General features: G+C 39.9%; 1 protein-coding gene across 5 annotated transcripts in view; it reads left to right on the top strand.

The window, feature by feature from the left end:
* Positions 1-23,169, top strand: part of LOC109905236 (tensin-1) — a 346,409-nt gene that overhangs the window by 149,640 nt on the left and 173,600 nt on the right. The window lies entirely within an intron of this gene.

Genomic DNA, 23,169 nt, shown 5'->3' with positions numbered 1-23,169 from the left:
GCTCTGGTTGGTCCTGTGTTGTCTGTTCAGAGCTTGTTCTCAGGAAATAAAAAGGCTTTTGCTTACTTTACTGCGGTGTGTGCGTGCGTGTGTGTGTGCGCGCGTGCGTGCGTGCGTGTGCGCGCTGTCTGTAGTCTGTATCAGCTGTCCTACTGCCTCTTCCCTGCACCCTTATCTCTGTCTGTAGTCTGTATGTTCTGTCCTACTGCCTCTTACATGCACCCTTATCCACCCTTATCTCTGTCTGTAGTCTGTATGAGCTGTCTTACTGCCTCTTCCCTGCACCCTTATCTCTGTCTGTCTCTGTGTGTATCTTCCTTCCCTTCTGACAGAGGTTCCACATACACTAGTTGTGGGTCCATATCTTTCATAATGAGACATCAAATCTTAATTGTCACCTGCCTCGTAAACAACAGGTGTAGACTAACAGTGAAATGCTTACTGACAGCCCTTCCCAACACCACAGAGAGAAAAAAATTAACATAACACAAGGAATAAATACACAATGAGTAATGATAACTTGGTTAAATACACTGGGTACCAGTACTGAGTCCATGTTCTTCAGGGGTACAAGGTACTGTGCATTCGGGAAACTATTCAGACCATTTGACTTTTTACACATTGATTAAAAAATATATAGCCTCATCAGTCTACACACAATAACCCATAATGACAAAGCGAAAACAGGTTTTTTGACATTTTTGCTAATGGATTAAAAATAAATAACAGAAATATCTTATTTGCTTAAGGATTCAGACGCTTTGCTATGAGACTCGAAATTGAGCTCAGGTGCATCCTGTTTCAATGGATCATCCTTGAGATGTTTCTACAACTTGATTGGAGTCCACCTGTGGTAAATTCCATTGATTGGGCATGATTTGGAAAGGCACACACCTGTCTATATACGTTCCCACAGTTGACATTGCATGTCAGAGCAGAAACCAAGCCATGGCGTCGAAGGAATTGTCCGTAGAGCTCCAACACAGGATTGTATCGAGGCACAGATCTGGGGAATGGTACCAATAAACATCTCCAAGAAAACAGTGGCCTCCATCATTCTTAAATGGAATTTTGGAACCACCAACACTCTTCCTAGAGCTGACCGCCCGGCCAAACTGAGCAACCGGGAGAGAAGAGCCTTGGTCAGGGAGGTGACCAAGAACCAGATGTTCACTCTGACAGAGCTCCAGAGTTTCTCTGTGGAGATGGGAGAACCTTCCAGAATGACAACCATCTCTGCAGCACTCCACCAATCAGGCCTTTATGGTAGGGTGGCCAGACAGAAGCCACTCCTCAGTAAAAGGCACGACAGCCCGCTTGGAGTTTGCCAAAAGGCACCTAAAGGACTTTCAGACCATGAGAAACAAGATTCTCTGGTCTGATGAAACCAACATTGAACTCTTTAGCCTGAATGCCAAGCGTCACATCTGGATAAAACCTGGCACCATCCCTATGGTGAGGCATGGTGGTGACAGCATCATGCTTTGGGGATGTTTTTCAGCGGCGGGGACTGGGAGACTAGTCAGGATCGAGGGAAAGATGAACAAAGTACAGTACAGAGATCCTTAATGAAAACCTGCTCCAGAGCGCTCAGGTTCATCTTCCAACAGGATTACTCTCTGAATTTCCTTGAGTGGCCGAGCCAGAGCCCGGACTTAAACCCGATCAAACATCTCTCATCTCTCATTTCTGGAGAGTCCTGAAAATAGCTGTGCAGTTCCCCATCCAACCTGACAGAGCTTGAGAGGATCTGCAGAGAAGAATGGGAGAAACTCCCCAAATACAGGTGTGCCAGGCTTGTAGTGTCATACACATAACGACTCGAGGTTGTAGTCTCTGCCAAAGGTGCTTCAACAAAGTACTGAATAAAGGGTCTGAATCATTATGTAAATGTAATATTTGATTAAAAAAATTATAATAATTGCAAACATTGCTAATGTAGATTGATGAGGAGAAAAAACAATTTAATCTATTTTATAATAAGGCTTTAATTGTAACAAAATGTGAAAAAAGTGAAGGGGTCTGAATACTTTCCGAAAGCCCTGTAATTGAGATATGTACATATAGGTAGGGGTAAAGTAACTAGGCAACAGGATAGATAAGATAAGATAGAAAGCCCTGTAATTGAGATATGTACATATAGGAAGGGGTAAAGTAACTAGGCAACAGGATAGATAAGATAAGATAGAAAGCCCTGTAATTGAGATATGTACATATAGGTAGGGGTAAAGTAACTAGGCAACAGGATAGATAAGATAAGATAGAAAGCCCTGTAATTGAGATATGTACATATAGGAGGTGGTAAAGTAACTAGGCAACAGGATAGATAAGATAAGATAGAAAGCCCTGTAATTGAGATATGTACATATAGGTAGGGGTAAAGTAACTAGGCAACAGGATAGATAAGATAAGATAGAAAGCCCTGTAATTGAGATATGTACATATAGGAAGGGGTAAAGTAACTAGGCAACAGGATAGATAAGATAAGATAGAAAGCCCTGTAATTGAGATATGTACATATAGGAAGGGGTAAAGTAACTAGGCAACAGGATAGATAAGATAAGATAGAAAGCCCTGTAATTGAGATATGTACATATAGGAAGGGGTAAAGTAACTAGGCAACAGGATAGATAAGATAAGATAGAAAGCCCTGTAATTGAGATATGTACATATAGGTAGGGGTAAAGTAACTAGGCAACAGGATAGATAAGATAAGATAGAAAGCCCTGTAATTGAGATATGTACATATAGGAAGGGGTAAAGTAACTAGGCAACAGGATAGATAAGATAAGATAGAAAGCCCTGTAATTGAGATATGTACATATAGGAAGGGGTAAAGTAACTAGGCAACAGGATAGATAAGATAAGATAGAAAGCCCTGTAATTGAGATATGTACATATAGGAAGGGGTAAAGTAACTAGGCAACAGGATAGATAAGATAAGATAGAAAGCCCTGTAATTGAGATATGTACATATAGGAAGGGGTAAAGTAACTAGGCAACAGGATAGATAAGATAAGATAGAAAGCCCTGTAATTGAGATATGTACATATAGGAAGGGGTAAAGTAACTAGGCAACAGGATAGATAAGATAAGATAGAAAGCCCTGTAATTGAGATATGTACATATAGGTAGGGGTAAAGTAACTAGGCAACAGGATAGATAAGATAAGATAGAAAGCCCTGTAATTGAGATATGTACATATAGGAAGGGGTAAAGTAACTAGGCAACAGGATAGATAAGATAAGATAGAAAGCCCTGTAATTGAGATATGTACATATAGGTAGGGGTAAAGTAACTAGGCAACAGGATAGATAAGATAAGATAGAAAGCCCTGTAATTGAGATATGTACATATAGGAAGGGGTAAAGTAACTAGGCAACAGGATAGATAAGATAAGATAGAAAGCCCTGTAATTGAGATATGTACATATAGGAAGGGGTAAAGTAACTAGGCAACAGGATAGATAAGATAAGATAGAAAGCCCTGTAATTGAGATATGTACATATAGGAAGGGGTAAAGTAACTAGGCAACAGGATAGATAAGATAAGATAGAAAGCCCTGTAATTGAGATATGTACATATAGGAAGGGGTAAAGTAACTAGGCAACAGGATAGATAAGATAAGATAGAAAGCCCTGTAATTGAGATATGTACATATAGGTAGGGGTAAAGTAACTAGGCAACAGGATAGATAAGATAAGATAGAAAGCCCTGTAATTGAGATATGTACATATAGGAAGGGGTAAAGTAACTAGGCAACAGGATAGATAAGATAAGATAGAAAGCCCTGTAATTGAGATATGTACATATAGGTAGGGGTAAAGTAACTAGGCAACAGGATAGATAAGATAAGATAGAAAGCCCTGTAATTGAGATATGTACATATAGGAAGGGGTAAAGTAACTAGGCAACAGGATAGATAAGATAAGATAGAAAGCCCTGTAATTGAGATATGTACATATAGGTAGGGGTAAAGTAACTAGGCAACAGGATAGATGAGATAAGACAGAAAGCCCTGTAATTGAGATATGTACATATAGGTAGGGGTAAAGTAACTAGGCAACAGGATAGATAAGATAAGATAGAAAGCCCTGTAATTGAGATATGTACATATAGGAAGGGGTAAAGTAACTAGGCAACAGGATAGATAAGATAAGATAGAAAGCCCTGTAATTGAGATATGTACATATAGGAGGTGGTAAAGTAACTAGGCAACAGGATAGATAAGATAAGATAGAAAGCCCTGTAATTGAGATATGTACATATAGGTAGGGGTAAAGTAACTAGGCAACAGGATAGATAAGATAAGATAGAAAGCCCTGTAATTGAGATATGTACATATAGGAAGGGGTAAAGTAACTAGGCAACAGGATAGATAAGATAAGATAGAAAGCCCTGTAATTGAGATATGTACATATAGGAAGGGGTAAAGTAACTAGGCAACAGGATAGATAAGATAAGATAGAAAGCCCTGTAATTGAGATATGTACATATAGGAAGGGGTAAAGTAACTAGGCAACAGGATAGATAAGATAAGATAGAAAGCCCTGTAATTGAGATATGTACATATAGGTAGGGGTAAAGTAACTAGGCAACAGGATAGATAAGATAAGATAGAAAGCCCTGTAATTGAGATATGTACATATAGGAAGGGGTAAAGTAACTAGGCAACAGGATAGATAAGATAAGATAGAAAGCCCTGTAATTGAGATATGTACATATAGGAAGGGGTAAAGTAACTAGGCAACAGGATAGATAAGATAAGATAGAAAGCCCTGTAATTGAGATATGTACATATAGGAAGGGGTAAAGTAACTAGGCAACAGGATAGATAAGATAAGATAGAAAGCCCTGTAATTGAGATATGTACATATAGGAAGGGGTAAAGTAACTAGGCAACAGGATAGATAAGATAAGATAGAAAGCCCTGTAATTGAGATATGTACATATAGGAAGGGGTAAAGTAACTAGGCAACAGGATAGATAAGATAAGATAGAAAGCCCTGTAATTGAGATATGTACATATAGGTAGGGGTAAAGTAACTAGGCAACAGGATAGATAAGATAAGATAGAAAGCCCTGTAATTGAGATATGTACATATAGGAAGGGGTAAAGTAACTAGGCAACAGGATAGATAAGATAAGATAGAAAGCCCTGTAATTGAGATATGTACATATAGGTAGGGGTAAAGTAACTAGGCAACAGGATAGATAAGATAAGATAGAAAGCCCTGTAATTGAGATATGTACATATAGGAAGGGGTAAAGTAACTAGGCAACAGGATAGATAAGATAAGATAGAAAGCCCTGTAATTGAGATATGTACATATAGGAAGGGGTAAAGTAACTAGGCAACAGGATAGATAAGATAAGATAGAAAGCCCTGTAATTGAGATATGTACATATAGGAAGGGGTAAAGTAACTAGGCAACAGGATAGATAAGATAAGATAGAAAGCCCTGTAATTGAGATATGTACATATAGGAAGGGGTAAAGTAACTAGGCAACAGGATAGATAAGATAAGATAGAAAGCCCTGTAATTGAGATATGTACATATAGGTAGGGGTAAAGTAACTAGGCAACAGGATAGATAAGATAAGATAGAAAGCCCTGTAATTGAGATATGTACATATAGGAAGGGGTAAAGTAACTAGGCAACAGGATAGATAAGATAAGATAGAAAGCCCTGTAATTGAGATATGTACATATAGGTAGGGGTAAAGTAACTAGGCAACAGGATAGATAAGATAAGATAGAAAGCCCTGTAATTGAGATATGTACATATAGGAAGGGGTAAAGTAACTAGGCAACAGGATAGATAAGATAAGATAGAAAGCCCTGTAATTGAGATATGTACATATAGGTAGGGGTAAAGTAACTAGGCAACAGGATAGATAAGATAAGACAGAAAGCCCTGTAATTGAGATATGTACATATAGGAAGGGGTAAAGTAACTAGGCAACAGGATAGATAAGATAAGATAGAAAGCCCTGTAATTGAGATATGTACATATAGGTAGGGGTAAAGTAACTAGGCAACAGGATAGATAAGATAAGATAGAAAGCCCTGTAATTGAGATATGTACATATAGGAAGGGGTAAAGTAACTAGGCAACAGGATAGATAAGATAAGATAGAAAGCCCTGTAATTGAGATATGTACATATAGGTAGGGGTAAAGTAACTAGGCAACAGGATAGATAAGATAAGACAGAAAGCCCTGTAATTGAGATATGTACATATAGGAAGGGGTAAAGTAACTAGGCAACAGGATAGATAAGATAAGATAGAAAGCCCTGTAATTGAGATATGTACATATAGGTAGGGGTAAAGTAACTAGGCAACAGGATAGATAAGATAAGATAGAAAGCCCTGTAATTGAGATATGTACATATAGGAAGGGGTAAAGTAACTAGGCAACAGGATAGATAAGATAAGATAGAAAGCCCTGTAATTGAGATATGTACATATAGGTAGGGGTAAAGTAACTAGGCAACAGGATAGATAAGATAAGACAGAAAGCCCTGTAATTGAGATATGTACATATAGGAAGGGGTAAAGTAACTAGGCAACAGGATAGATAAGATAAGATAGAAAGCCCTGTAATTGAGATATGTACATATAGGTAGGGGTAAAGTAACTAGGCAACAGGATAGATAAGATAAGATAGAAAGCCCTGTAATTGAGATATGTACATATAGGAAGGGGTAAAGTAACTAGGCAACAGGATAGATAAGATAAGATAGAAAGCCCTGTAATTGAGATATGTACATATAGGAAGGGGTAAAGTAACTAGGCAACAGGATAGATAAGATAAGATAGAAAGCCCTGTAATTGAGATATGTACATATAGGAAGGGGTAAAGTAACTAGGCAACAGGATAGATAAGATAAGATAGAAAGCCCTGTAATTGAGATATGTACATATAGGAAGGGGTAAAGTAACTAGGCAACAGGATAGATAAGATAAGATAGAAAGCCCTGTAATTGAGATATGTACATATAGGAAGGGGTAAAGTAACTAGGCAACAGGATAGATAAGATAAGATAGAAAGCCCTGTAATTGAGATATGTACATATAGGTAGGGGTAAAGTAACTAGGCAACAGGATAGATAAGATAAGATAGAAAGCCCTGTAATTGAGATATGTACATATAGGAAGGGGTAAAGTAACTAGGCAACAGGATAGATAAGATAAGATAGAAAGCCCTGTAATTGAGATATGTACATATAGGTAGGGGTAAAGTAACTAGGCAACAGGATAGATAAGATAAGATAGAAAGCCCTGTAATTGAGATATGTACATATAGGAAGGGGTAAAGTAACTAGGCAACAGGATAGATAAGATAAGATAGAAAGCCCTGTAATTGAGATATGTACATATAGGAAGGGGTAAAGTAACTAGGCAACAGGATAGATAAGATAAGATAGAAAGCCCTGTAATTGAGATATGTACATATAGGAAGGGGTAAAGTAACTAGGCAACAGGATAGATAAGATAAGATAGAAAGCCCTGTAATTGAGATATGTACATATAGGAAGGGGTAAAGTAACTAGGCAACAGGATAGATAAGATAAGATAGAAAGCCCTGTAATTGAGATATGTACATATAGGTAGGGGTAAAGTAACTAGGCAACAGGATAGATAAGATAAGATAGAAAGCCCTGTAATTGAGATATGTACATATAGGAAGGGGTAAAGTAACTAGGCAACAGGATAGATAAGATAAGATAGAAAGCCCTGTAATTGAGATATGTACATATAGGTAGGGGTAAAGTAACTAGGCAACAGGATAGATAAGATAAGATAGAAAGCCCTGTAATTGAGATATGTACATATAGGAAGGGGTAAAGTAACTAGGCAACAGGATAGATAAGATAAGATAGAAAGCCCTGTAATTGAGATATGTACATATAGGTAGGGGTAAAGTAACTAGGCAACAGGATAGATAAGATAAGACAGAAAGCCCTGTAATTGAGATATGTACATATAGGAAGGGGTAAAGTAACTAGGCAACAGGATAGATAAGATAAGATAGAAAGCCCTGTAATTGAGATATGTACATATAGGTAGGGGTAAAGTAACTAGGCAACAGGATAGATAAGATAAGATAGAAAGCCCTGTAATTGAGATATGTACATATAGGAAGGGGTAAAGTAACTAGGCAACAGGATAGATAAGATAAGATAGAAAGCCCTGTAATTGAGATATGTACATATAGGTAGGGGTAAAGTAACTAGGCAACAGGATAGATAAGATAAGACAGAAAGCCCTGTAATTGAGATATGTACATATAGGAAGGGGTAAAGTAACTAGGCAACAGGATAGATAAGATAAGATAGAAAGCCCTGTAATTGAGATATGTACATATAGGTAGGGGTAAAGTAACTAGGCAACAGGATAGATAAGATAAGATAGAAAGCCCTGTAATTGAGATATGTACATATAGGAAGGGGTAAAGTAACTAGGCAACAGGATAGATAAGATAAGATAGAAAGCCCTGTAATTGAGATATGTACATATAGGTAGGGGTAAAGTAACTAGGCAACAGGATAGATAAGATAAGACAGAAAGCCCTGTAATTGAGATATGTACATATAGGAAGGGGTAAAGTAACTAGGCAACAGGATAGATAAGATAAGATAGAAAGCCCTGTAATTGAGATATGTACATATAGGTAGGGGTAAAGTAACTAGGCAACAGGATAGATAAGATAAGATAGAAAGCCCTGTAATTGAGATATGTACATATAGGAAGGGGTAAAGTAACTAGGCAACAGGATAGATAAGATAAGATAGAAAGCCCTGTAATTGAGATATGTACATATAGGTAGGGGTAAAGTAACTAGGCAACAGGATAGATAAGATAAGACAGAAAGCCCTGTAATTGAGATATGTACATATAGGAAGGGGTAAAGTAACTAGGCAACAGGATAGATAAGATAAGATAGAAAGCCCTGTAATTGAGATATGTACATATAGGTAGGGGTAAAGTAACTAGGCAACAGGATAGATAAGATAAGATAGAAAGCCCTGTAATTGAGATATGTACATATAGGAAGGGGTAAAGTAACTAGGCAACAGGATAGATAAGATAAGATAGAAAGCCCTGTAATTGAGATATGTACATATAGGTAGGGGTAAAGTAACTAGGCAACAGGATAGATAAGATAGAAAGCCCTGTAATTGAGATATGTACATATAGGAAGGGGTAAAGTAACTAGGCAACAGGATAGATAAGATAAGATAGAAAGCCCTGTAATTGAGATATGTACATATAGGAAGGGGTAAAGTAACTAGGCAACAGGATAGATAAGATAAGATAGAAAGCCCTGTAATTGAGATATGTACATATAGGTAGGGGTAAAGTAACTAGGCAACAGGATAGATAAGATAAGATAGAAAGCCCTGTAATTGAGATAAGTACATATAGGAAGGGGTAAAGTAACTAGGCAACAGGATAGATAAGATAAGATAGAAAGCCCTGTAATTGAGATATGTACATATAGGAAGGGGTAAAGTAACTAGGCAACAGGATAGATAAGATAAGATAGAAAGCCCTGTAATTGAGATATGTACATATAGGTAGGGGTAAAGTAACTAGGCAACAGGATAGATAAGATAAGATAGAAAGCCCTGTAATTGAGATATGTACATATAGGAAGGGGTAAAGTAACTAGGCAACAGGATAGATAAGATAAGATAGAAAGCCCTGTAATTGAGATATGTACATATAGGTAGGGGTAAAGTAACTAGGCAACAGGATAGATAAGATAGAAAGCCCTGTAATTGAGATATGTACATATAGGAAGGGGTAAAGTAACTAGGCAACAGGATAGATAAGATAAGATAGAAAGCCCTGTAATTGAGATATGTACATATAGGAAGGGGTAAAGTAACTAGGCAACAGGATAGATAAGATAAGATAGAAAGCCCTGTAATTGAGATATGTACATATAGGTAGGGGTAAAGTAACTAGGCAACAGGATAGATAAGATAAGATAGAAAGCCCTGTAATTGAGATAAGTACATATAGGAAGGGGTAAAGTAACTAGGCAACAGGATAGATAAGATAAGATAGAAAGCCCTGTAATTGAGATATGTACATATAGGAAGGGGTAAAGTAACTAGGCAACAGGATAGATAAGATAAGATAGAAAGCCCTGTAATTGAGATAAGTACATATAGGAAGGGGTAAAGTAACTAGGCAACAGGATAGATAAGATAAGATAGAAAGCCCTGTAATTGAGATATGTACATATAGGAAGGGGTAAAGTAACTAGGCAACAGGATAGATAAGATAAGATAGAAAGCCCTGTAATTGAGATATGTACATATAGGAAGGGGTAAAGTAACTAGGCAACAGGATAGATAAGATAAGATAGAAAGCCCTGTAATTGAGATATGTACATATAGGAAGGGGTAAAGTAACTAGGCAACAGGATAGATAAGATAAGATAGAAAGCCCTGTAATTGAGATATGTACATATAGGAAGGGGTAAAGTAACTAGGCAACAGGATAGATAAGATAAGATAGAAAGCCCTGTAATTGAGATATGTACATATAGGAAGGGGTAAAGTAACTAGGCAACAGGATAGATAAGATAAGATAGAAAGCCCTGTAATTGAGATATGTACATATAGGTAGGGGTAAAGTAACTAGGCAACAGGATAGATAAGATAAGATAGAAAGCCCTGTAATTGAGATATGTACATATAGGAAGGGGTAAAGTAACTAGGCAACAGGATAGATAAGATAAGATAGAAAGCCCTGTAATTGAGATATGTACATATAGGTAGGGGTAAAGTAACTAGGCAACAGGATAGATAAGATAAGATAGAAAGCCCTGTAATTGAGATATGTACATATAGGAAGGGGTAAAGTAACTAGGCAACAGGATAGATAAGATAAGATAGAAAGCCCTGTAATTGAGATATGTACATATAGGTAGGGGTAAAGTAACTAGGCAACAGGATAGATAAGATAAGACAGAAAGCCCTGTAATTGAGATATGTACATATAGGAAGGGGTAAAGTAACTAGGCAACAGGATAGATAAGATAAGATAGAAAGCCCTGTAATTGAGATATGTACATATAGGTAGGGGTAAAGTAACTAGGCAACAGGATAGATAAGATAAGATAGAAAGCCCTGTAATTGAGATATGTACATATAGGAAGGGGTAAAGTAACTAGGCAACAGGATAGATAAGATAAGATAGAAAGCCCTGTAATTGAGATATGTACATATAGGTAGGGGTAAAGTAACTAGGCAACAGGATAGATAAGATAAGACAGAAAGCCCTGTAATTGAGATATGTACATATAGGAAGGGGTAAAGTAACTAGGCAACAGGATAGATAAGATAAGATAGAAAGCCCTGTAATTGAGATATGTACATATAGGTAGGGGTAAAGTAACTAGGCAACAGGATAGATAAGATAAGATAGAAAGCCCTGTAATTGAGATATGTACATATAGGAAGGGGTAAAGTAACTAGGCAACAGGATAGATAAGATAAGATAGAAAGCCCTGTAATTGAGATATGTACATATAGGTAGGGGTAAAGTAACTAGGCAACAGGATAGATAAGATAAGACAGAAAGCCCTGTAATTGAGATATGTACATATAGGAAGGGGTAAAGTAACTAGGCAACAGGATAGATAAGATAAGATAGAAAGCCCTGTAATTGAGATATGTACATATAGGTAGGGGTAAAGTAACTAGGCAACAGGATAGATAAGATAAGATAGAAAGCCCTGTAATTGAGATATGTACATATAGGAAGGGGTAAAGTAACTAGGCAACAGGATAGATAAGATAAGATAGAAAGCCCTGTAATTGAGATATGTACATATAGGAAGGGGTAAAGTAACTAGGCAACAGGATAGATAAGATAAGATAGAAAGCCCTGTAATTGAGATATGTACATATAGGAAGGGGTAAAGTAACTAGGCAACAGGATAGATAAGATAAGATAGAAAGCCCTGTAATTGAGATATGTACATATAGGAAGGGGTAAAGTAACTAGGCAACAGGATAGATAAGATAAGATAGAAAGCCCTGTAATTGAGATATGTACATATAGGAAGGGGTAAAGTAACTAGGCAACAGGATAGATAAGATAAGATAGAAAGCCCTGTAATTGAGATATGTACATATAGGTAGGGGTAAAGTAACTAGGCAACAGGATAGATAAGATAAGATAGAAAGCCCTGTAATTGAGATATGTACATATAGGAAGGGGTAAAGTAACTAGGCAACAGGATAGATAAGATAAGATAGAAAGCCCTGTAATTGAGATATGTACATATAGGTAGGGGTAAAGTAACTAGGCAACAGGATAGATAAGATAAGATAGAAAGCCCTGTAATTGAGATATGTACATATAGGAAGGGGTAAAGTAACTAGGCAACAGGATAGATAAGATAAGATAGAAAGCCCTGTAATTGAGATATGTACATATAGGAAGGGGTAAAGTAACTAGGCAACAGGATAGATAAGATAAGATAGAAAGCCCTGTAATTGAGATATGTACATATAGGAAGGGGTAAAGTAACTAGGCAACAGGATAGATAAGATAAGATAGAAAGCCCTGTAATTGAGATATGTACATATAGGAAGGGGTAAAGTAACTAGGCAACAGGATAGATAAGATAAGATAGAAAGCCCTGTAATTGAGATATGTACATATAGGTAGGGGTAAAGTAACTAGGCAACAGGATAGATAAGATAAGATAGAAAGCCCTGTAATTGAGATATGTACATATAGGAAGGGGTAAAGTAACTAGGCAACAGGATAGATAAGATAAGATAGAAAGCCCTGTAATTGAGATATGTACATATAGGTAGGGGTAAAGTAACTAGGCAACAGGATAGATAAGATAAGATAGAAAGCCCTGTAATTGAGATATGTACATATAGGAAGGGGTAAAGTAACTAGGCAACAGGATAGATAAGATAAGATAGAAAGCCCTGTAATTGAGATATGTACATATAGGTAGGGGTAAAGTAACTAGGCAACAGGATAGATAAGATAAGACAGAAAGCCCTGTAATTGAGATATGTACATATAGGAAGGGGTAAAGTAACTAGGCAACAGGATAGATAAGATAAGATAGAAAGCCCTGTAATTGAGATATGTACATATAGGTAGGGGTAAAGTAACTAGGCAACAGGATAGATAAGATAAGATAGAAAGCCCTGTAATTGAGATATGTACATATAGGAAGGGGTAAAGTAACTAGGCAACAGGATAGATAAGATAAGATAGAAAGCCCTGTAATTGAGATATGTACATATAGGTAGGGGTAAAGTAACTAGGCAACAGGATAGATAAGATAAGACAGAAAGCCCTGTAATTGAGATATGTACATATAGGAAGGGGTAAAGTAACTAGGCAACAGGATAGATAAGATAAGATAGAAAGCCCTGTAATTGAGATATGTACATATAGGTAGGGGTAAAGTAACTAGGCAACAGGATAGATAAGATAAGATAGAAAGCCCTGTAATTGAGATATGTACATATAGGAAGGGGTAAAGTAACTAGGCAACAGGATAGATAAGATAAGATAGAAAGCCCTGTAATTGAGATATGTACATATAGGTAGGGGTAAAGTAACTAGGCAACAGGATAGATAAGATAAGACAGAAAGCCCTGTAATTGAGATATGTACATATAGGAAGGGGTAAAGTAACTAGGCAACAGGATAGATAAGATAAGATAGAAAGCCCTGTAATTGAGATATGTACATATAGGTAGGGGTAAAGTAACTAGGCAACAGGATAGATAAGATAAGATAGAAAGCCCTGTAATTGAGATATGTACATATAGGAAGGGGTAAAGTAACTAGGCAACAGGATAGATAAGATAAGATAGAAAGCCCTGTAATTGAGATATGTACATATAGGTAGGGGTAAAGTAACTAGGCAACAGGATAGATAAGATAAGACAGAAAGCCCTGTAATTGAGATATGTACATATAGGAAGGGGTAAAGTAACTAGGCAACAGGATAGATAAGATAAGATAGAAAGCCCTGTAATTGAGATATGTACATATAGGTAGGGGTAAAGTAACTAGGCAACAGGATAGATAAGATAAGATAGAAAGCCCTGTAATTGAGATATGTACATATAGGAAGGGGTAAAGTAACTAGGCAACAGGATAGATAAGATAAGATAGAAAGCCCTGTAATTGAGATATGTACATATAGGTAGGGGTAAAGTAACTAGGCAACAGGATAGATAAGATAGAAAGCCCTGTAATTGAGATATGTACATATAGGAAGGGGTAAAGTAACTAGGCAACAGGATAGATAAGATAAGATAGAAAGCCCTGTAATTGAGATATGTACATATAGGAAGGGGTAAAGTAACTAGGCAACAGGATAGATAAGATAAGATAGAAAGCCCTGTAATTGAGATATGTACATATAGGTAGGGGTAAAGTAACTAGGCAACAGGATAGATAAGATAAGATAGAAAGCCCTGTAATTGAGATAAGTACATATAGGAAGGGGTAAAGTAACTAGGCAACAGGATAGATAAGATAAGATAGAAAGCCCTGTAATTGAGATATGTACATATAGGAAGGGGTAAAGTAACTAGGCAACAGGATAGATAAGATAAGATAGAAAGCCCTGTAATTGAGATAAGTACATATAGGAAGGGGTAAAGTAACTAGGCAACAGGATAGATAAGATAAGATAGAAAGCCCTGTAATTGAGATATGTACATATAGGAAGGGGTAAAGTAACTAGGCAACAGGATAGATAAGATAAGATAGAAAGCCCTGTAATTGAGATATGTACATATAGGAAGGGGTAAAGTAACTAGGCAACAGGATAGATAAGATAAGATAGAAAGCCCTGTAATTGAGATAAGTACATATAGGAAGGGGTAAAGTAACTAGGCAACAGGATAGATAAGATAAGATAGAAAGCCCTGTAATTGAGATAAGTACATATAGGAAGGGGTAAAGTAACTAGGCAACAGGATAGATGATAGACAGTAGCAGCAGCGTGTCCTTCTCCTTCAATATAAATATACTCAAAACCCCAGCAAACAGCATTTTTATAAGGATAGCCCTGTGTGTGTGTGTGTGTGTCCATGTAACCGCTGACGTTCCAGACCCTCTGCTCCCTGACCGTTAATAAATACTGCTACTACAGTACATGTCAACCGTGACAAACTAACAGCAGTTTGGGAACATTAGGCTGTTACAGCACATGCAATTCCAATTTGGGGGAAAGAGTAAGGAGGCAGGTCAGTTAAGAACGCTTTATTTTATTATTATTATTTTTTTATAATGACGGCCTAGGAACAGTGGGTTAACTGCCTTGTTCAGGGGCAGAACAACAGGTTTTTACCTTGTCAGCTCAGGGATTTGATCTGACAACCTTTCAGTTACTGGCCCAAAGCTCTAACCACTAGGCTACCTGCCGCGTAGAGGATAGTCGACAGAGAGTTAGGAGCTTGTTGGGAAATTAGCAGTATGTGTGCTCATATACTGAGGTAAAGACAACTAGCCTATTATTGTGTGTGTGTACTTGTGTGTGAGTGCGTGCGTGATTGTTATTGTGTGCGTGTGCCTGTGTGTGCGCGCATGTGTGTGTGTGAATCTGTTTGTGTATATGTGTTTGAGTGTGTGTGTGTGTGTGTGTGTGTGTGTGTGTGTGTGTGTGTGTGTGTGTGTGTGTGTGTGTGTGTGTGTGTGAGAGTGTGTGTGTACACGTGTGCATCAGTCTCCAAGTAGTTTCTCTCCATTATCAGTCCTGGACAGATATCCTCCCCGCTTGGCTCAACATATCATGGATTCCTCACAATGTAGAGAAACATTATCCAATATGGACTGTCTCGGTAGAACACCGGGATGAAGCTGATTTTGTGTGGCAACACCTAGTATCCAGTTTTTCAGTAGGAACCAACTGTCTGTTAGCAAGGCTTTGCTGCAGTGGAGCCGAAGTGAGTGTGTGTGTGGGAGATTTGAGAGTGAGTGAGAGAGTGTGTGTTTTTGTGCGAGCGTGACAGTGTCTGCCATGTCCTAAAACCACAGTCACTGTATATGATCAATTTAGAATGTAAAGCCTATAAGATGTCGCGCTCTCGCTCTCTCGCTCTCTCGCTCTCATTGTGATTTAAGAGCACTTTAAAATTCCAGTTCCACCATTTGTCTCTCCCCCCAAAGAGGATTTTGGCAGAGCAATGCTTTGTACTGTGTGGTCAAGGAATGTTGCTTGACGAATGTCTGTCTAAAAATGACACATTCTGGAACTTCGGGGCAATCAATGTTCTTCTGGACATGTCACCCTGCTTTTCTCTTACTCTCTTTACCACCTCGTTGTATTGCTCCCTCTCTCTTCTGGACATGTCACCCAGGCCATTATTCACATATTATAGGATTTTAGACAGGTTTGTTTACATTTGCAGTCATACTAACACCTGAGTAGGATACATGCAAACTAGCACACGTGAACACACACACATACACACACACACACACACGTGAAAACACACACACACGTGAAAACACACACACAAACACACGTGAAAACACACACACACGTGAAAACACACACACACGTGAAAACACACACACACACACACATGTGAAAACACACACACACACACACACACGTGAAAACACACACACACGTGAAAACACACACACACACACACACACTGCAATCAGGAGAACCAGCGTTAATCATAGACCATCCCACTGTATCTTTAAAACAGGAACACCATGTCTTGTTCTGGACCACTGTTTACATTCCTGTAGCGTGTTCCTCCCCTCTTCCAGTTACAACTTTACAAGGTGCTCTTTGATGACAAGCATAAGTACAGGTTCTGTGTGAGTGCACTGTATTTGATAGCTAATCATGTCAGCCTTATATGTTTTGGGACAGTGTGTGTGTGTGTGTGTGTGTGTGTGGGTGCGTTTGAATTGTGCTCAGGAAGAAAAAAACTATCCGTTCATCATTTTATTGTCTCCACAGAACATAATTCTACTTTTCAATGTTATGTAAATCATCTGAAACATAAGCTTGTTATGATCGGGAAGGAGATTAAAAAAAGACATGTCTCAGCACTTTAGAGTTATAAGCCCGATACTCTGGGATTGGTTTACAGGTACATTTTGACGAGGGACATCTCCCAAATACCTACCTGCTGCTGTCACAAGTTGACACCTGGGCCCCACATAGTTACAGATTTAAGTCTAAGCCTCTAACTAGAGACTTAGAGACAGTCATGCCTATCCATATGGAGGTCATGCATGTCCTCTTAAATTAGTTCAAGATATTCTTCTCTCCGGGACCACCAGAGTGAGTTTCTCAGCATCAGATGGGGAACTCACACATTGACCAAGGTGTTAATATGCTAGCATGCTAACTGTAGGATTCCAAGGTGTTAATATGCTAGCATGCTAACTGTAGGATTCCAAGGTGTTAATATGCTAGCATGCTAACTGTAGGATTCCAAGGTGTTAATATGCTAGCATGCTAACTGTGGGCTTCCAAGGTGAGAGAGAGAGAGGCAAGAAACAACAGGACAACAGACAGTTTTCTGTGCCCAGTTTATTCAAGAACACAACCAGCCTCATTATGCACTCCATCCCATTCAACATTGCTTTAAGGGCACACATTAGTACTCTACTATTACATGTGTCAATGGTAAGTGGTTTATAGTCTGGCTTTTAGCAAGATGAATAATGTCTTCGAGGGCAGGGCCCCATATATTTCAAGGAGATCAGCTAATGCTTCACATGGCTACTTTTTAAAGGCATTTCATACCCGTAGAGTATAACTGTTGCCCAACCCACAGGAAGGTTTGTTGAGGAGAATGAGTGTTATTTTGAACATAGTGAACCGTGACCCCTTCAGTTGTCAACCGATGGAGCGTCAGAACATCTCATGACAAAGTACCCTTAGAGTAGGTCATGATGAGTGTTGCCAGTTAAACAGTGAAAGCCAGCCGTGACCAACATATCCCCATTCAGGAGTCTATGAAAAGGTACTGAAAATGTAATGGACTGTGGCCACATCTCTACTGTTCACCAGAATGGTGTACTGTAACTCAAACAGAACCATAGCGACCATAATTGTGCATTTGAAAGTCATGTTATCTGGTATGCTGTACAGATGTGTGTTTTGGTATACTAGATTGGAGAGTAGGTTTTGCCATTGCCAACAGCAGTCCTAAAATGACCTTAAACCAGTGTCTGGGCTCAACCTCATCCTGTTTCTATACTGTAGTGGCACATGGTGCACCATGTGACCTAAAAATATTTCTTCCACCAACAACGTCTAGTGCCAGGCCATCACCCTAAGACTAAGGTCATGCAGGGCCCCTGTAATAACCCCTAATGGGGAACACTGGGCCCAGACCTTTACCGATGACTGATTTCTCCAAAATCATATAATGGTTCTTTATTGACCCATGGTTGCTTTTGGAAAGTGAAGGGAGTGAAGGAAGGGGAGAAAATAGACCCTGTTTCCACTCCTCTGTTCGCTTTCACAGCCTTTGATCCTGTTTCCACTCCTCTGTTCGCTTTCCCAGCCTTTGATCCAGTTTCCACTCCTCTGTTCGCTTTCCCAACCTTTGATCCAGTTTCCACTCCTCTGTTCGCTTTCCCAGCCTTTGATCCAGTTTCCACTCCTCTGTTTGCTTTCCCAGCCTTTGACCCTGTTTCCACTCCTCTGTTCGCTTTCCCAGCCTTTGACCCTGTTTCCACTCCTCTGTTCGCTTTCCCAGCCTTTGACCCTGTTTCCGCTCCTCTGTTTGCTTTCCCAGCCTTTGATCCTGTTTCCACTCCTCTGTTCGCTTTCCCAGCCTTTGACCCTGTTTCCGCTCCTCTGTTCGCTTTCCCAGCCTTTGACCCTGTTTCCGCTCCTCTGTTCGCTTTCCCAGCCTTTGACCCTGTTTCTGCTCCTCTGTTCGCTCTCCCAGCCTTTGATCCTGTTTCCACTCCTCTGTTCGCTTTCCCAGCCTTTGACCCTGTTTCCGCTCCTCTGTTCGCTTTCCCAGCCTTTGATCCTGTTTCCACTCCTCTGTTCGCTTTCCCAGCCTTTGACCCTGTTTCCGCTCCTCTGTTCGCTTTCCCAGCCTTTGACCCTGTTTCCGCTCCTCTGTTCGCTTTCCCAGCCTTTGACCCTGTTTCCGCTCCTCTGTTCGCTTTCCCAGCCTTTGACCCTGTTTCCGCTCCTCTGTTCGCTTTCCCAGCCTTTGACCCTGTTTCCGCTTCTCTGTTCGCTTTCCCAGCCTTTGACCCTGTTTCCACTCCTCTGTTTGCTTTCCCAGCCTTTGACCCTGTTTCCGCTCCTCTGTTCGCTTTCCCAGCCTTTGACCCTGTTTCCGCTCCTCTGTTCGCTTTCCCAGCCTTTGACCCTGTTTCCACTCCTCTGTTTGCTTTCCCAGCCTTTGACCCTGTTTCCACTCCTCTGTTTGCTTTCCCAGCCTTTGACCCTGTTTCCACTCCTCTGTTTGCTTTCCCAGCCTTTGACCCTGTTTCCACTCCTCTGTTTGCTTTCCCAGCCTTTGACCCTGTTTCCACTCCTCTGTTTGCTTTCCCAGCCTTTGACCCTGTTTCCACTCCTCTGTTTGCTTTCCCAGCCTTTGACCCTGTTTCCGCTCCTCTGTTCGCTTTCCCAGCCTTTGACCCTGTTTCCACTCCTCTGTTTGCTTTCCCAGCCTTTGACCCTGTTTCCACTCCTCTGTTTGCTTTCCCAGCCTTTGACCCTGTTTCCACTCCTCTGTTTGCTTTCCCAGCCTTTGACCCTGTTTCCACTCCTCTGTTTGCTTTCCCAGCCTTTGACCCTGTTTCCACTCCTCTGTTTGCTTTCCCAGCCTTTGACCCTGTTTCCGCTCCTCTGTTTGCTTTCCCAGCCTTTGACCCTGTTTCCACTCCTCTGTTTGCTTTCCCAGCCTTTGACCCTGTTTCCACTCCTCTGTTTGCTTTCCCAGCCTTTGACCCTGTTTCCGCTCCTCTGTTTGCTTTCCCAGCCTTTGACCCTGTTTCCACTCCTCTGTTTGCTTTCCCAGCCTTTGACCCTGTTTCCACTCCTCTGTTTGCTTTCACATCCTTTGACCCTGTTTCCACTCCTCTGTTTGCTTTCCCAGCCTTTGACCCTGTTTCCGCTCCTCTGTTCACTTAAAAAACAAAATACAGTTGAAGTCAGAAGTTTACATACACCCAAATACAGTTTTTCACAATTTCAGACATTTAGTTCTAGTAAAAATTCCCTGTCTTAGGTCAGTTCCGATCACCACTTTATTTTAAGAATGTGTAATGTCAGAATATTAGTAGAGAGAATGATTTATTTCAGCTTTTATTTCTTTCATCACATTACCAGTGGTTGAGAAGTTTCCATACACTCAATTAGTATTTGGTAGCATTGCCTTTAAATTGTTTAACTTGGGTCAAACGTTTCGGGTAGCCTTACACATGCTTCCCACAATAAGTTGGGTGAATTTTGTCTCATTCCTCCTCACAGAGCTGGTGTAACTGAATCAGGTTTGTAGGCCTCCTTGCTCGCACACGCTTTTTCAGTTCTGCCCACAAATGTTCTATAGGATTGAGGTCAGGGCTTTGTGATGGCCACTCCATTACCTTGACTTTTTTTGTCCTTAAGCCATTTTGCCACAACTTTGGAATTATGCTTGGGGTCATTGTTCATTTGGATGACCAATTTGAGTCCAAGCTTTAACTTCCTGACTGATGTCTTGAGATGTTTCTTCAATATATCCACATATTCCCCCCCCTCATGATGCCATCTATTTTGTGAAGTGCACCAGTCCCTCCTGCAACAAAGCACCCCCACAACATGATGCTGCCACCCCCGTGCCTCACGTTTTTTATAAATCAACATGTTTCCATACCGGGAATAATTCATATTAATCCCGAGAGTCCCGGGAAATACAGCACAAATCGGAGATGCCCTTTTAAAACCAAGATATGGTCACTATGCCAGGGTTCTCCTTAAATACAAAGTGTTTATCATGTTCCTCAATGAATTCAGCACGTTGTAGCAGTAGGGTATCTTGACACTGAGGGCGCTCATGACAACAGCGTGCACCACGAGTATACGAATTATACAAACTTTGTAATGGCAGTCAAGCAAACGTCAAATGACCAAAGTTGCTAAACTTGCTAGATAAGCTACAGTACTGAAACGAATGACAGAATATGTCCTATATTTGGCAATATCGAGGTGAAGATTACACAGATAGCAGATCAGCTCTTGAATAATGGGAAGATGAAGACAGGAAATAGTTTAAATATCAAGGTATCTTAACAGGGACTCACTATTTTAAATATCCATATCTACTCTCATACCATTTGTTGATTCTCTACCAAAGGGCTCATATGGGTAGCGAACTAAACTCCACTCCATTGGTGAAGTCATCAGATACTTCCTTCACAATGGAGTGGAGTTTAGTCCGCTATCATATGGGCGGAGTCAGTGCAGAGTGAGGGGGGGGGGGGGGGCACGCTTTGATAATGCATCCTATGGATTACAGAAAATAAAGTTAGAACTAGATTGGGACTAGATAGGACGATAGCCAAGACTTTATCACAGGAAAAGATAGAATTTTCCCCTCTGATGGAGATGCCTATGTCATGAATTGTGCATAGGCCTATCAAATTTGTGCTTGTCTAAAGGGTCACAGCTCAAAGAAGCACATGTTATTTAATCGGCTACACTGTAGGGATTTCCTGTAGTGTTTATTAACTGCATTCGGGCTGCGCGTTCATGTCGACTTTGTGTGAAGTAAATACGCTCGGTGAAAGGCTTCCATGTGACAACCTGTTTGGATAATGGACTATTTTATTTTTCTGCTAATCTGCTTCTGCTCATGTTGTGTATATTATGGATCATTAGTGCCAAACGTTGGGGAAACACTTCCGGGTCATGTCATAAAAAGTCCCGGGATCCCGGTTACCCATGTTAATCCCCAGGGTCCAGTTATGGATTGGGGTGTAGACTAATTCACAATTGACACAGGTTGAACAATGCCCATGTCCACCTCAATAATCCATTTACACCCAACCTACTGTACATTCAAGCATACTGATTCAAAATACAAGACCCTAATACTGTTACAGATTATTTGGTCTGCATGGAAGATATGGAGGAGGTGCCCTGTTTATTACATTGACATTTAAGTCATTTAGCAGATGCTCTTATCCAGAGCGACTTACAGGAGGAACTAGCATTAAGTGCCTTGCTCAAGGGCACATTGACAGATTTTTTCACCAGTCGGCTCTGGGATTCAAACCAACAACGTTTCGCTTAATGGCCCACCGCTCTTAACCGCTAGCCTACCTACCGCCCCTCCACTCTAACCGCTAGGCTACCTGCCGCCCCTCCACTCTAACCGCTAGGCTACCTACCGCCCCTCCACTCTAACCGCTAGGCTTCCTGCCACCCCTCCACTCCATCCGCTAGGCTACCTGCCGACCCTCAACTCTAACCGCTAGGCTACCTGCCGCCCTGTCCTGCTTTGTGTTGTATTTACAACTAACTGATAGCTGTTCTATCTAACAGAGACACCTTAACCGCTAGGCTACCTGCCGCCCTGTCCTGCTTTGTGTTGTATTTACAACTAACTGATAGCTGTTCTATCTAACAGAGACACCTGTGTTGTAACTGTTGCCTTGAACAGAAGAATGGAAGAAGTTTGCCGGGATGGCACACCCTCTCTCTCTCTCACTTGCAAATGTTATAGGAGGCAAGGTGGAAGGTTTGCTTTGCCCCTATCCCACGCATCACCATCATCATTATCATCATCATCATCATCGTCAGCCAGCATGTGCATCCCCCAACCCTCCACTCCCTCCAAAACACTGTGTCCCTCGATGGAGGGACATTAGGAGTGGAAGAAAGACAGGAGACACCTCACCTCGGGTCAGTGCTGGATCCTTCCATGCTGCAGATATTCCCCATCTTACCGGCAGCTGCAGATATTCCCCATCCAGACCAGCAGCACTAAAATTGGGGAGCTGTTTTTCTAGCCGGAGGGCAGCAGTGAACTGATCTTGCACAGAGAACTGAGGTTGACTTAAACTCTTGCCCTCACGTTTCGTTGCAATATATTGTCACGTTTTGCTTCAAGGTCATGCAATTTTTATGATTAACCTACAGATGTAGGATTTTAATCTGATC

This window comes from Oncorhynchus kisutch, linkage group LG2 (genome assembly GCF_002021735.2).
Source record: "Oncorhynchus kisutch isolate 150728-3 linkage group LG2, Okis_V2, whole genome shotgun sequence".
Classification (NCBI taxonomy): domain Eukaryota; kingdom Metazoa; phylum Chordata; class Actinopteri; order Salmoniformes; family Salmonidae; genus Oncorhynchus; species Oncorhynchus kisutch.
This window is presented reverse-complemented; position numbering and strand designations above follow the sequence as displayed.